Source organism: Mesocricetus auratus, unplaced genomic scaffold (genome assembly GCF_017639785.1).
Source record: "Mesocricetus auratus isolate SY011 unplaced genomic scaffold, BCM_Maur_2.0 Super-Scaffold_100014, whole genome shotgun sequence".
Taxonomy (NCBI): domain Eukaryota; kingdom Metazoa; phylum Chordata; class Mammalia; order Rodentia; family Cricetidae; genus Mesocricetus; species Mesocricetus auratus.
In genome coordinates, this window is record NW_024429197.1 from 60,423,293 (window position 1) to 60,437,778 (window position 14,486).

A 14,486-nucleotide genomic window follows, 5' to 3' on the forward strand; every position below is an offset into this window, starting at 1 on the left:
TCTTCAGCCTGATCTTGACCTCTTTGCTCATCACTCCTCCCTCTTTGCAACTGGATTAAAGAGTTCAACTCATTGTTTAGTTGTAGGTGTTTGTTTCTGCTTCCATTAGCTACTGGATGAAGGGTCTAGGAGGGCACACAAGGTAGTCATCAATTTCATTATTGGAGAGGGGCATTTAAGATAGCCTCTTGAATATTGCTTAGATTATTAGTTGGGGTCAACCTTGTAGGTCTCTGGACGTTTGCCTAGTGCCAGATTTCTCTTTGGAACAAAAATAGAAAGGTAGACCAATGGAATACAACTGAATACACTGATATTAATCCACACACCTACACACACCTGATTTTTGACAAAGAAGCTAAAATTATACAATGGAAAAAAGAAAGCATCTTCAACAAATGGTGCTGGTATAACTGGATGTTGGCTTGTAGAAGAGTGCAGATAGATCCATATCTAATGCCATGCACAAAACTTAAGTCCAAATGGATCAAAGACCTCAACATAAATCCAGTCACACTGAACTTCTTAGAAGAGAATGTAGGTCGTACCCTTGAACAAATTAGTACAGGAGACAGCTTCCTGAACATAACACCAGTAGCACAGATACTGAGATCAACAATTAATAAAGGGACCCTCTGAAACTGAGAAGCTTCTATAAGGCAAAGGACACAGTCAACAAAACAAAATGGCAGCCCACAGAATGAGAAAAGTTATTCACCAACCCCATATCTAACAGAGGGATGATTCCCAAAATATACAAATAACTCAAGAAATTAATCACCAAAACACCAACTAATTAAATTAAAAAGTGGGGTATAGAACTAAATATAGAATTCTCAATAGAGGAATCTAAAATGGCTGAAAGACACATAAGAAGTACTCAACATCCTTAGCCATCAGGGAAATGTAAATAAAAACAACTCTGACATACCATCTTACTCCTGTCAGAATGGCTAAACTCAAAAATTCCAATAACATTTTATGCTTGTAATGATGCAGAGAAAGGGGAATACTCCTCCAATGCTGGTGGGAGTGCCAACTTGTATAGTCACTTTGGAAATCAGTGTGGAGATTCCTCAGGAAAATGGGAATCAGTCTACCACAAGACCCAGCAATTCCACTCTTAGGCATATACAATGAAAGTGTAAGAATAGGTTTGAACTCTCGGACCACTTCTATGGGCCCTCACATAGGATAATAGAAATTGTCTTTTAAAATGACAAGAGCAACTTAAGGAACAAACAGTTTCATTTTGGCCACATTTAAGATTGCTATCAATCATGGTGAAAAAGTCACAACAGCAGGGTTTGAGCTACTCTCCACATTACATCAAATATCCAGAAGCAGAAAGTTATGAACTCTAATTTTCTACTTACTTCCTCCTTTCCATACAGCCTAAGACCTAAGTGTTAGTTCTACTTAAGTCAATAAACACAATCCCTCACAGGGTTTCTGGAAGCTTCTCTGGTGATTCCAGATCCCAACACTTTAATAACAACACTAAGAATCAGAGCAGTATGAGGAGATGTATGGAATATAATAGTAAAGCTAGAAGAATATCCGAGTCCTGACTAACTCTGAATCATGGTTGTTAGCAATCATGGACACTGATCCTTGTGATGAAAATTTATTTTCGGTAAACTAGTTATTCTACAGTGGTGAAAAAATAGCAACTCAATCTATTTTTATTAGAACACATCTCATTGTGGTTAAGACACAGGACCAATTTGTGGATCCTATGGGATTATTATTATTCACACTTGACCATTTTGAAATTTACTAAATCTTCCTTTCCAAACACAGTAACAATAGTGAGACCAGCCTGTCCTGTCACCCTGTGTTTCTGAGGTCTAACCTCTTTAAAGGTATTGGTCACATCAGAAGACATTCATCCTAATAATACCATTTTTTTCTTTCTGGTATTCTTAAGGACCTTCACATACCACATATGTCCTTTTCCTCCTCTTTCCTCATTTTGCTGGTCTTAGATGTAGAAATTTATCTGTAATGAAATAACTCTTCAGGAACTTATCCATGCCTTCTCAGATATTTGGCCACTGCAGAGAAGATCTTTGAAAATAATCAGATATCTCAAATGTTCCAGGGTGTTTTTAATTTTGTTTCATTCTTTGGTTTGAGCTTTTTCTTAAAGTTGGAAGTCTTCGTCTATGAGTATTAAAACACTAATATTTCACAGGTTAATTCCTCTGAATTACATAATAAAATGAGACATACTCGAACAAAAGAACGGCAAACATTTTACTTGAGCTTCCATTAAATAGTAAGAGTTCTAGTGATTAAGGATTAGTTTAGTTCAACTCTTTTGTGTATCATGCCTTTAAATGAATACTAGTGGAACTGAATATTACTTGTATGGGTAGTAATTAGTTTCTTATTTGGGAACAAACTAAAAATGAGAAAATTATTCTTTGAAACTTTGTTTTTCTTTGTAGTTAGGCTAATCTTGAACTTGTTATCTTTCCGCCTCTACTTTTCAAATTGTGATATTATGGGTTTGAGCTAATTTTACCTTAAAATGATTTTGCTTGTTAGCCTCTAATTATGTCATAAAGTTTCTAATTGCATACAGAAGAAATTTCGCATTGTAAAGTGGCTACCAGGCAACCCTAGGGATATGAATTCAGAAATACAGAATCCATATAAACCTATGGACAGTAGCAAGTAACTATAATCCCAGTACTTCTATGATTGGAATCCATGGAAGCTCACATGCCAGCTACTCTAGTGTATCCAGTGTAAACAGCAAAAAGAGCTTGGCTCAAACCAAGTGGAAGTTAAGGTCTGCACCGCAGGTTGTCTTCTGGCCTCCATAAGAATACTGTGATATATACACCCTGACAGTAAACACTAACTCATGCACAGGTGAACAATAATTATAATTAGGACAAAAATTGCCCATTCCTTAAATTATTTCATATTCAATGACAGTCTTTGCTATCTATCTACCTGTCTATCTATCTAAGAATAAAATTAAAACCATATAATTGAGTAACTGTTTTCTGACATTGTGCAACATCTGGAGGAAGACAAAGGAGTACAATTACCTGCAGGGTTTCAGGCAAACAGAAAGTCTTGGTGATTGGCAAGGAAAAGTCACACAGCTCAAGATGAAATAGATTAACAGCTGAAACATCCTTTGTCCAGATGCTTGTCCAGGGAAGGCTCACTAAAAGCAACTCATGAGCTCTCAAAATTTTTGAGGATTATGAAAACCTGTCTGAAACAGAAGTAGTTACCACCACACATTTGGAGGAGGATCTCCTAACTACCACAGATAGTGCTTTGGGATGGATACCTCTTTCCTATTCATCAAATTCATTGTAGAGATCTTTGCAGGTTCCCTATGCCTACACTATGTCCTGATAACACATGCCCCCAGCTTTGTGATAAGCAAAAGTATACCCAGAAGTTGTTAAATGTTAGGGACTGGAGGAGAGACCAAATCAGTCTTCAAGACAGTATGGGTGGAAGAATTTCCCTGCTACCCACAGAATGCAAACAGCTAGTTAACCAGCATCTGCATTTCAGTGTGACATTTAGAAATTTTTTTGTTGAGGTTGTGTTCCTTTTATCAGTATTTTCCCCCTTTTCATTGTTATTATTCTTCTTGTTTCTCTAACTTTGAAGACTTTTATTACCCACTTTTAGCTTGTTTTCAGTTCAAATAAACTGATATTTAGGAAAATGAATTTTAAAAAGTGTTCTGTTTCTTAATATAAAATGTTCCTATCAGAGGTATATCTACCCAGCACAAACACCAGACCAACCAATTCAGTACAATTTCTAATGTGGTGACAATTGCTGGGTACAAACAAATGTGTTTAGAGGCTGGTTAAATATTTCCTTTCTAAACTGAGCCCTGACCTTATGGTGCCACGTGTTTTCATGGTAATTCATTTTAGTTTGATAGTGATGCTGACCTCCATGGTTTTATACAACCCTGCCACCTCACTTGCCCAGCCAAAGGCATTAGACTTTTGTAGTCTTGTCTTTCTTGACCCTGGAGAATATTAAGTGTATCTCTGTCATTTAAGGAGATTTTCTGTCTCCTCTAGTCATGCCAGACCACACATAAACTGAACCCAGAATTAGATCCATTAAGCTCCATTTTAAAGCTTCATTCTGATAAAATAAAATAAGTGAAAAGGACTGCCATTTTTACTTCAGTTTCTCGAAAGTAAAAGGTTGTCCCCTGTGCCTGTGTCCCTTGGGTATTTTGTACGAAACAGAAAGAAAGTAACAAAGAACAATTTCACACTGAAAATGAAGAGTAGGAGGAGTATGGCACATCAAGAGATCTAAATTACAAACTATTGGGGACGGGATTTTGGCTGATCAACATTTTGCAGCTTTTCAGAGTTGACACTTTTTGGCCCCTTCTTGTGTCCCAGAAACTATTCAAAGCTATTTATTTTTGACAAATAATTTAACATTTACAAACAACTCGCTGTGAGAGGGGAGTTTCAGAGAATGGCATAAGTTGTATAAAACTCAAATTGCCTGATAATAAAAGGAGCAAACATCCAAATTCAGAAAGCATCCTACTCCAGTTTTGACTATAAAGCAAAGAATTTCATCTTGAAAATTCTTGTGTTTATAGCAGTGTATGTATACAGTGATTCTTAACCCTCTTTCACCCCATTGCAAAGAACTCCTAGAGGAGTGAGGGTGTGTGTGTGTGTGTGTGTTTGTGTGTGTGTGTGTGAATGTGTGTGTGTGCTTGTTTGTACTTGTGTATCCCAATGTCTGTGCATTCATACATGTGTATACTCCCTGTGCATCTTTATCTTGACTACATTGCCCTCGCTCTAGAAAGTTCACCGTTGCAGTTTCGTCCCATTGTGAGAAACTCCTGCGTCATTTCTATACAGAAATTTATATCCCCTAATTTACCATTTAAATTCAATTGACTTGATTGTCCATGTGGGTACCTTTAAGAACAAAGTCTTATGAAGTTATTGTTAAACAATGAAATGTCCAACAATGAGAGATGCACTCTCACCCTGGCCTCTTGGGGGAGGGTCTGCCCCTGCCCTGGATGAAATGACAGACTATGGACACCAACATGGAGGGCCTCACCCTCACTGGGGAAATGAGGGGATATTGGAGGGGTTGGTGGGAGGGCGTGGGAGGAGGGGAAGGAAAGGGAGAGGGACCTGGAATTGACATGTGAAGCAACCTTGTTTCTAATTTAAATTTAAATTTAAAAATAAAAAAAAGAAAAAAGAAAAAATTGTTTTATTTGTTTCTATGGTTGTTATTTAGCATTTGAAATAAAATTTTCATTTGTATATATTGGTATATATAACAAAGAATATTGTGTTCTGAAATTTTAAAATTTTTTTAATTTATTTATTTGTCTGGGTTGGTTCAAAACATGCAAAAAAGGGTTTTCGTTACCCTTTTTACATTCCACTAAAGTTCTTATAATTGTTAAAATACATTTGCCAAGCAAGTCCTCAGATTTAGATATGTGCTTTGATGGAGTATGTCTTTGAAAATATTTGGAAATTAGAAATCTAATAGAATAATAAAATCAAAATGAACATATTTGGTTCTGTTTCATCTTTTGTTTCCTTAAGTGCCCAAGTTCATTTAAACAACACATTCAAGTCTATTATTTGTGCATTTATTCCAGACTCATTGTAAAAGTTTAATGCATTATTACCATGATAATGACTCATAGTTAAGTTTAATTGGTCTCCACTGCCACTTTTTGATGAGTAAATGTTGTCAGGCTTTTATTATGATTCAATCTGTTTGACCTGTTTCTTCTTCATACTATTATGAAGATAAATTATATAGCACATTTGAAAAGTGTGAAGTATGATTATTGGCATAAAATGGACAGAATTGTGAATTAGAATCTGCTCCCACACTTATTCCTGAGGCAAAAAAAGCTTAAGACATAAAAGAATATTTTCTTAGAGGTTCAAAGTGAGAGCTGGTTCAGCATACTCATGGCTCACCCTTTTTGGTGTTATTGAACTTTAATTAAAAAGGCAAAAGGGAATATATCTTTTAAAGTTAATAGGTAGGTAGATATACATTGTATTCACAGATAAAGGTTTAAATTGTATTTTTAGCTTTATGTCTTGGTACTGAATAATCTCCTTTTTAATTTTTTTCTTCCATTAGGTTCCTGTCCTGAGACCACAGCAGAAAGTGCCTTGGATGAAGGTGTGTATGCTCCCCATTCTCTATGTACACAAAGCAAAAGTTTCTGATAATTATATTAATGATGCATGGTTAAATAGATGCTGATGCGATCAAAAAGAATATGTGATGCCCTCTCTCATCTTGTAGAGTATATGCATGAAATCGATCATAAATCTAATTGGCAGATAAAACCATTGCCTAGTTACCAAAAGTCTTAATCCACACAAATGGGAACAAGGTCTCACAGACTCTAACAAGCTGTTACTTTTGATACCCTTTCAATATAACAATGAAACTGTTCCAAAGTTCATGGAAAGTGTACCCTTAATTACTCTGGTAATATATTGTTTGAAAGAGAATATATGTACTCCAAATTATTACTTGGATGTGTCTAGAGTTTCAGGAAACAAATTAGTTAAAATATTCATCAGTTTGAAAATTACAACATTCAGGAAGCAGAGCAAGCCCACTGCTTAGTAAAAGGTACATAAATCACTGAAAGAGAGGTAAGGAGTAGTTGAAAACAAGTTCCTGGTGTCTGTCCTTTCATATTGGAATGATAACAGAACTTTAAAAACTACTTCAATGAGACCCACTAAGGAGATGGGACTACAGTACCTGATTCAAAAGACAAGGATGAGTCCAACCCATAATATACAGAAATTTGGCCATCCACAAAAACATAAATTTGAAGCGTTATGGGATTTTTTTTGTAATTTAAATATTTGATTTTGAGTGTGAAATTCATAGATGACAGTATCATGTCTCAATATCAAAAGGCTGGGCATGCTTAGACAGGAATGTGAGGCAAATATAATAATCACTATACTACAGAAAACACATTTAGATGGAGATATCTAATGGAAAGAGTGTGGAGGAAAACCTGTGTGTAAAGAATGGGACAAACATGCATTTAAGAGGTACAGGGAAGGAGGGGTGTGAGAGGGAACTGGGATTGACATGTGAAGCATGCATGTTTCTAATTTAAATGAAAACATATATTGTGAAAAAAAGAACAGTGGTGGGGAGAAATGAATACTGAATAATGCACATAAGAGCTATCAAGGCTCAGTAATTTTCCCTAAAGAAAAGACAAAGAGAACGCTTAACCCAGAGCTTGTTAGAACACGTTTAAGTGAGTACTAGGACAAGGCACAGAAAGAACTTTCTCCTTGACATGAGTAAATATCAAGAAGACTAGTGTACACTCACAGTACCTTTCAAGTTACATTAAATCATCAGATGCCATTGCAATCCTTCAAGGTTATATTCCTAGGTGTGAGCTGGCGAATAGTATTCTGCAATGAAGCAATTTTATTTTGAAAGAAAAATTGTGTATTTGTTTATAGGTGTGAGAAAATTATATATATATGTGCATATATATAATTTGATATATATATATACATATATACATATATATCAGTGATCTGTACGTAATTGCAGTCCTTTTTTTGTTTTTGTTTTTTTGTTTTACGAGACAGGGTTTCTCTGTATTGTTTCGGAGGCTATCGGTCCAGCCCCACCTCGAACTCACAGAGATCCGCCTGCCTCTGACTCCCGAGTGCTGGGATTAAAGGCATGGGCCACCACCGCCCGGCAATTGCAGTCCTTAAATACTATGTTTACATAAAAATCCTGCCAAGCATTCAAACACTACTGATGATAATATCTACAAGATGATGATGTGGGATATCTTATTTTACTAAATCACTAGCTGTCTCCTATAGAGAGAAGCCTTCCCGCCAGCCTGGTTCCAGAGCCTCATCAGTCCCACATGAACACACAGGAGGCTATCTTAATTATGAAGCTGTTGGCCATTTGCTTAGTTTCTTACTGGCTATTTCTGACTTAAGTATTTACTCCATGATTGTTTATCTAAGTATTTCTCTTACCAGAGAAAGGGTCCGGACTTCTTACCCCTATGGCGGCTACCTCATGGCTCCCTATGTTTCTCCTTCCCAGAGTCCTACTCAACTCCTAGTCCCACCTATCTTGCTTCCCTATTGGCCAACAGTGCTTTATTCAACAACCAATAAGAGATAGATTTACAGAATGGTATCTCCCATCAGTTTCCTTTGCAATATTAAAAGCTTGCTGTTTGGGCAGAGTTATGTCTCCCTATAATTTACTTATGAGAACATTTGTCACCAGTTTGATTATATTTAAGAAAGGGCTTTTAGGCTGTGATTAAAGTTAAGAAATAAAGTAGAATTCATTTTGATAGGATATAATATTGGGAATAAAAGATCTCTTCAGCCACTTGCAAGCCAGAGAAGGGGCACTAAATGAAGTCCATCTTGCTTTTATCTTGAGCTTAGACTTTCAGCCTCCAGAAGAGTGAGAAAGAAATTTGTGTTGTTTCTACCAACACAAATTTAGGTGCTACTATGATTGCTGCCTAAAGTGTGAGGGGCCTTGGTTCTCAAAGATGGAAAGGAGCTTTAGCAGCTTAGAGAAGCATGGTGGAAATATGTGATGTTGATGAAGTTTCAGCATGCATTTTTAGAATCTAGAGGAAAATACATTTTGGTCTTGGCTGAACTATGTTCCTGTATTATTACAGAAGATTGAAATCATGAGCAAAGAAAGCAGGCACTTAGCTGAGGATATTTCTAAGTGAAGTCTTGAAAATATCCTTAGTCCTTACTTCCTCTAGAAGTGAAATGGGTTGAAGAATGGATTGCTTTTTAACTCACTTGCAATGTTCTACATATGGTTACTGAAATTTGGTCATTTCCAATCTTCTCTCCCTATCACTGTCTTCCAGGGAACACTTTCTTCCCACAAGTTCTTTCTTAACTTGATAACTTTTGTTTTTTTTGAATATCCTGAGTTTTGTTCTGATTCTCTCAGGAATAGGGGTTACTTACTTGAACAAGGGCAATTTATCAGTGGCTGTACAACTGAACAACCCATTACACACTCTTCCCAGTACCTATTAACTAACTACCTCAATAAGTGCCAGAGTCACTTGAATGCTTTGTTTATGTATGACCAAATGAGGACAGGACAAATTTTGTGAAGGCCTTCTGTGGTTAGGTACAGCTACATTAAGATCACATGTATAATGGCTATGCCAACACTAGAAGACCCTATTTCACAGCAACCCTGCCCAAATCCTGTCTCTTCCATGTTTTCTACTTCCTCTTCTACAGTGTTATTTTAGTCTTGGAGGGAGTAAGATAGATGCCACATTTAGAGCTAAGTACTCCACAGTCTCTTATTTTCTACACTTTGACAGACTATAAATCTGCATTAACCAGTACTCACTACAAAAAAATGAATGCTAAGAAATAATAAGAAGTGTTGTTGTTTCCACTGAGAGTGACACTAATCTATGGGTATAAACCTTTAGAAGGGCACTTAACATAATTTCCACTTAGCAAAACAGCAGTAGTAGGTTCTCATCTGAGACTTACAACGTCTCTCATTACAGATTCTTTTCCAGGTTCACAGTATCAGGGCTGAATTTTCTCCTGTAGAGCAGATCTCAGGGCTAAAAGTAGTTGGTTACTCCCACACTAATGAAGTCGCTATTGCATCAATGGATATAACTTGCCAGAGAAGTTGTTATTATTGTTATTATTATTACACCTCCTAGGGTACATGGCTTGATAGGACAGTTGATAACTTTGCTCCCCTAGCAGTATCCAATGAGCCTTCTTGCACTATGAATGCTGACAGACAGGAAAATTCTAGCTCAAATGCAGCTTAATATCTCAATGTCCTTCAACTCAGGTACCTGATGGCTTCAGCAATAGGGTATTGTGACTGAGTTGTGTTGGGCAATCAAGGGCATTATCAGTAGCTTTTAAAAATTTCATGCTTTTCTTGGACCTTATTCTATTGGTCAAGAAGGAATTCTTCAGCAAAAAATTGCAGAACTTAAAGATTTGAGAAAATTTTGCTCATCTGTATTACAAAAAATTAAAAGTATGCATTTTTTGAAAACTAACAAAACTTGTTAGATAATCATTTCAAGGTTTGATGATGTATTAAAAGTAGGAATTCTACCCATTTCCAGTAAAGGCATAAGAGGGGAAAAAATGGAAGCTGGCTGATGTATTTCTCTGTCTTAACAGGACAATAGAACTCTGTGATGCCACACACAAGCTGATTTTTCAAGGGTGAGGGTTACCCTGTCTGAGTCTCAACAGTACACATGACCTTCCTAAAATCTTTAAGAAGTAGACCTTAAAGATAATGAACAAAGGTATTTCTGCAGCTTTGGGAACGGGACCTTTGGCTTTACAGCATTAGAAATTTGCTGACATCCCTTGTCTTAGATTTCTTAGATTTTTGAAGTATTTTCTGGTTTATGATACACTTTTTAAACCATTACTGGTGCAGATACTGTACCAGTAAGATGCTTTTAAAAAAAGCACACCCATATTTAGCAAGATAGAAACAGATGAAAGGGAGGGATATGGAATGAGTCCCAGTTTTTGTCTTCAGTAGCAAATTCTGTTCAGTTTATGCAAAAATACTAGGTAAATGAGGAAGTCCATTTGGGGAATCAATAGTAACCATTTTTATTTTTTAATGTAATTGAAAATTTTTATTGAGATAATTGTACACTAATGTGAAGTTATCAAAATGCACTGCTCAAGCACTCTGCCTGGTTTTTCCCAATGGTAGCATTCTGTAAACTTGCCTAACATATCAATACCCAGCTGAGCTACTTCAAACATCAGTGCTATTCAGATTTTTCCTGTGTTCTTCTAAGATTGTCTGTGTGATCTGTATCAGTTGACCACCTGTTCAGGCTTACATGCCTTCTGCACAGCCAGAACGCTAACAGATCCAAACACATCCCTCTGTTGCCCTCTTGTAACCAGAGTCACACCCTTCTGTTCCTCATCTTTGCCCTGACTCTGAACCCTCGCAATTGCCACTGTACTGTCCATTTATTGTTATTTTAAAAAAATTATATAGAAATGAGATCCTCTGGAATTGGCTTTTTTTTACTCAATGTAAGTTTTTGACTATTTGCCGTTTGCTGTGTCAGTCATTTGGTTTGCTCTTTCACTTTTGTTGTTGAGCAGTGTTCCACTGTGTACGTTAGATACAGTTTGCCCACTAAAGTGCACCTGATTCTATTTTACTTGTAGAAGTAATGCTTCTCTGAATGTTGCTAGAAATTTAAAGATATATTTTCTAATATAGATTATAAATATTGGTGTTAAAATAGTTTCATTGGGATGCATTCCTTTTCATGAGAAAAACAATGCAACTGTGTGTGTGTGAGAGAGAGAGAGGTTTGGGGAGAGAGAGGGAGAGAGAGAGAAAGAGAGAGAGTTCTGTAATTCGGAAACAGGGCAGGAGAGTTTGTATAACTTTAACAATAAGCCAATCTACTCATGAGAGTAGATAGAAGCTTTCTTCCCTTAAGGGAAGATTAAGTTCATACAAAAAGGTTGCCCTTCTCTGGAACATCTGGGAATGGGAAATATTTACTCTTGAGTAAAGCAGAAAGTATTTTTTGGCAGGGGGAGCTTATCATGAAGAAATGAACAATGGGCAGAAGGAGAGAAAAGTGCTGGGGCATCTGGAACTCTAGAAGCAGACTCTATCCAAACATAAGCAGTGTTGAGGTAGTCAGAACTATAACATACAAAGATCAGATTTTGAAGGAATTGAGTAGGTGTGTCCAAGAAATTGTTTCAAATAGGCTTTAGGCTATGCAAAATGGCATGAAGCAAAGAAGATGAGTAGCAACCACAGCCTTGGGCCGGAAAGAGGTTGACACAATTATCGTTACAAGGAGCGGGTTGACAATGTATTTTTGTACTCATTAGGAAATTGTAACTGAGGGCTAGGTTTACAGTTAAAAGAGTTAACTGAGTCATAAAGCATAGTAGTAAAAACATAGCAGGCAAATGGTATGATTGACTCCAAACCCATATTCTTTCTAAGAAATTAGAGTATGCAGTTTTAGATATGGAAGGATATCATAATGGCATTTGTGATACTACATTTCTGTTATTTTCTGGCTATACTGCAGTAGATGACCAATAGAGAGACACTGGATATGCCAGAGCATTTAATGTCTGTTATGTATACTTGCAATTATGGAAAACAGATTGCTTTGAAACAGTTTCTTTTAATTTCACATTTTAGTTTCTTTCCTTGAAAATGTGTTCCAAGATTTGTGTGTGGCATGGAAGCTTACTCGTGGTCAACTCAAATACAGAACTCACATCATTAAGAGAATAAAAGATACTTTACTTTGGAACCATTTTTAGTGACTATGGTCTGGGAACACATACTTAGTTTACCCAAGATTCCATGACCCCATGTAGAAGCAATTTCATGGAGTTTTAGTTTTACAGATCAAAGAGAATCACAAATCAAGACAAGTTTAAAGTTAATTGGTCAGTTTGTCAGAGAGAGATCTGAAACAAAATGGGAGAATCTTTTCTATAGGACCAATGTGTATCTCATTTTGACTATCTTTGCTTTTGACTGAGGAAAGTTAGTAGCCTACTAAATTAATTGATTTCAGAAGGTTTTTGTCTATAAGTCACAAGTTGTTAGTTCAGACACAGAGGTGGAATAATAGAGATAGCTTAGAGGTTAAAAACATTGGTTATTCTTCCAGAAGTCCTGAGTTCAATTCCCAGCAACCACATGATGACTAACAACCATCTGCAGTGAGATCTGGTGTCCTCTTCTGGCCTGCAGGCAGACATAGAGGATGTCGAGGACTAGATTCAGGGGGGTTAAAGCTAGTCCAAGACAAAGCTAATTAGCCTCTGGACCTGTAACATTTCAACCTCTGTACATCACTGCAGTTTTATCAGACACGGCTTCTTTCAAGGAATTTTAATTCAGTTCATCATAGTAACCATAGGAACCACCCCAAATATCAGATGCAGAATGATTGAACAAACTTCATTTCATTATTTTTATTTATAAAGTGGATATTGAATGCTCATAACAAAATGAATTAAATGTCCCATTTATCTTCCATGATAGTAATATAGTTTTTGCAAAAATAGACCTGCAAGCAGTAAATAATTATTCAGAGCAGAGTAGGCAATAACACTGTAATGTTTAATTATATAGAACATAGTTTAGGTTTGTCTCTTTGATCTTCTATCTTATTTCTCTCCAAACCACCCTGAGAAGCACACAGGAACTGATACTATTTATCACTATTTGCTGAGAGATTGAATCACTGGGACATTAAGTAGCTTGAAGAGGGTCACCGAGTCAGTATGACAGTCAGCACAAACACTTCGTCACACAGCTACTTTATCAGTAATTTTCTCAATTATATAGGAGATTATATTTATTCTGTTTCCTTTATCTCTTTCTAGAAGAGTTTACAAGTTATCAAATTTGTTGTGAAATTTATTATGGGATGTATAATATGTTTGAAAACTAGAACGTGCAATTATGCTACAGGAATACTCACTCCTCTCTCTCTCTCTGTCTGTCTCTTGGTGAGATATCTCTGTGTGATTTAGGCTAGCCTGGAACATGTTATGTAGATGAAGATGATGTCAAACTCACAGATTTCTGCCTGTATCTGATTGTATGCTGCTAGGATACAAGGCATGTGCCATCACACCTGGCTACATCCTCTGTGTGTGTGTGTGTGTGTGTGTGTGTGTGTGTGTGTGTGTTTGTATTTGTGTGTGTTTCATGACTTTTCTTATTCCTCAAATTCTTAGTTCATAAATCAGTTATTCTATTCATCTATTTGTTTATGTAATAGATGCCTACTGAGCCTGTGCAATACCTCTACCACTTTGTTAATAAGCAATACATAATCATTGTCCTCATTTCTTGCTGTAAAGAAAAGAAACAGAAAGACAAAAAATTTTATATATAATTCTGTATTGGAGTTGTATGGAAAGTCAGCTAATGGGAAGACTACTTGTTTGCAGGAATCAAGGGATTTGAGCAAGATTTTATTTTTGAGTAACGAATATAATTTACATGAATTCAAGGTAAAGATAGAATCATACACATAGTAATTCTCAGTCTCTTTGCCATAGAAGTTACAAATGCCCAAGACTGAACCATTGTTTTCAAAGCCTTAGTTACCTCTGAGATGAACAGTAGATCCCATCCAAACATATGACCTTGAATTCTATGAGCTCCCCTCACTAAATCTACTATCATTCTGGGAGCTCACGGACTTCAGGACTGAAACTTTTATTTTGAAATGTATGAAAGCAAACACAAAGGCAGCTAGCATTTTAAAATACTAAAACTACGCAAAGGGAACAGTCATTTCCTAGATTGGCCTGGTATGGTTAAGCCTAAAGGGTATTTTTACAACTGAGCAGGAAATC

At 36.4% G+C, this 14,486-nt stretch overlaps 1 protein-coding gene across 50 annotated transcripts in view; it reads left to right on the forward strand.

Annotated features, from left to right (window-relative positions):
* The window catches only part of Ptprd (protein tyrosine phosphatase receptor type D), a 2,190,171-nt gene that overhangs the window by 800,766 nt on the left and 1,374,919 nt on the right, over positions 1-14,486 (forward strand). For all 50 annotated transcript variants that reach the window (XM_040757239.1, XM_040757256.1, XM_040757242.1 and 47 more), the window contains exon 5: positions 6,160-6,201. The gene's annotated coding sequence lies outside the window, so the exon portion shown is untranslated. The remainder of the gene's footprint in view (positions 1-6,159; positions 6,202-14,486) is intronic.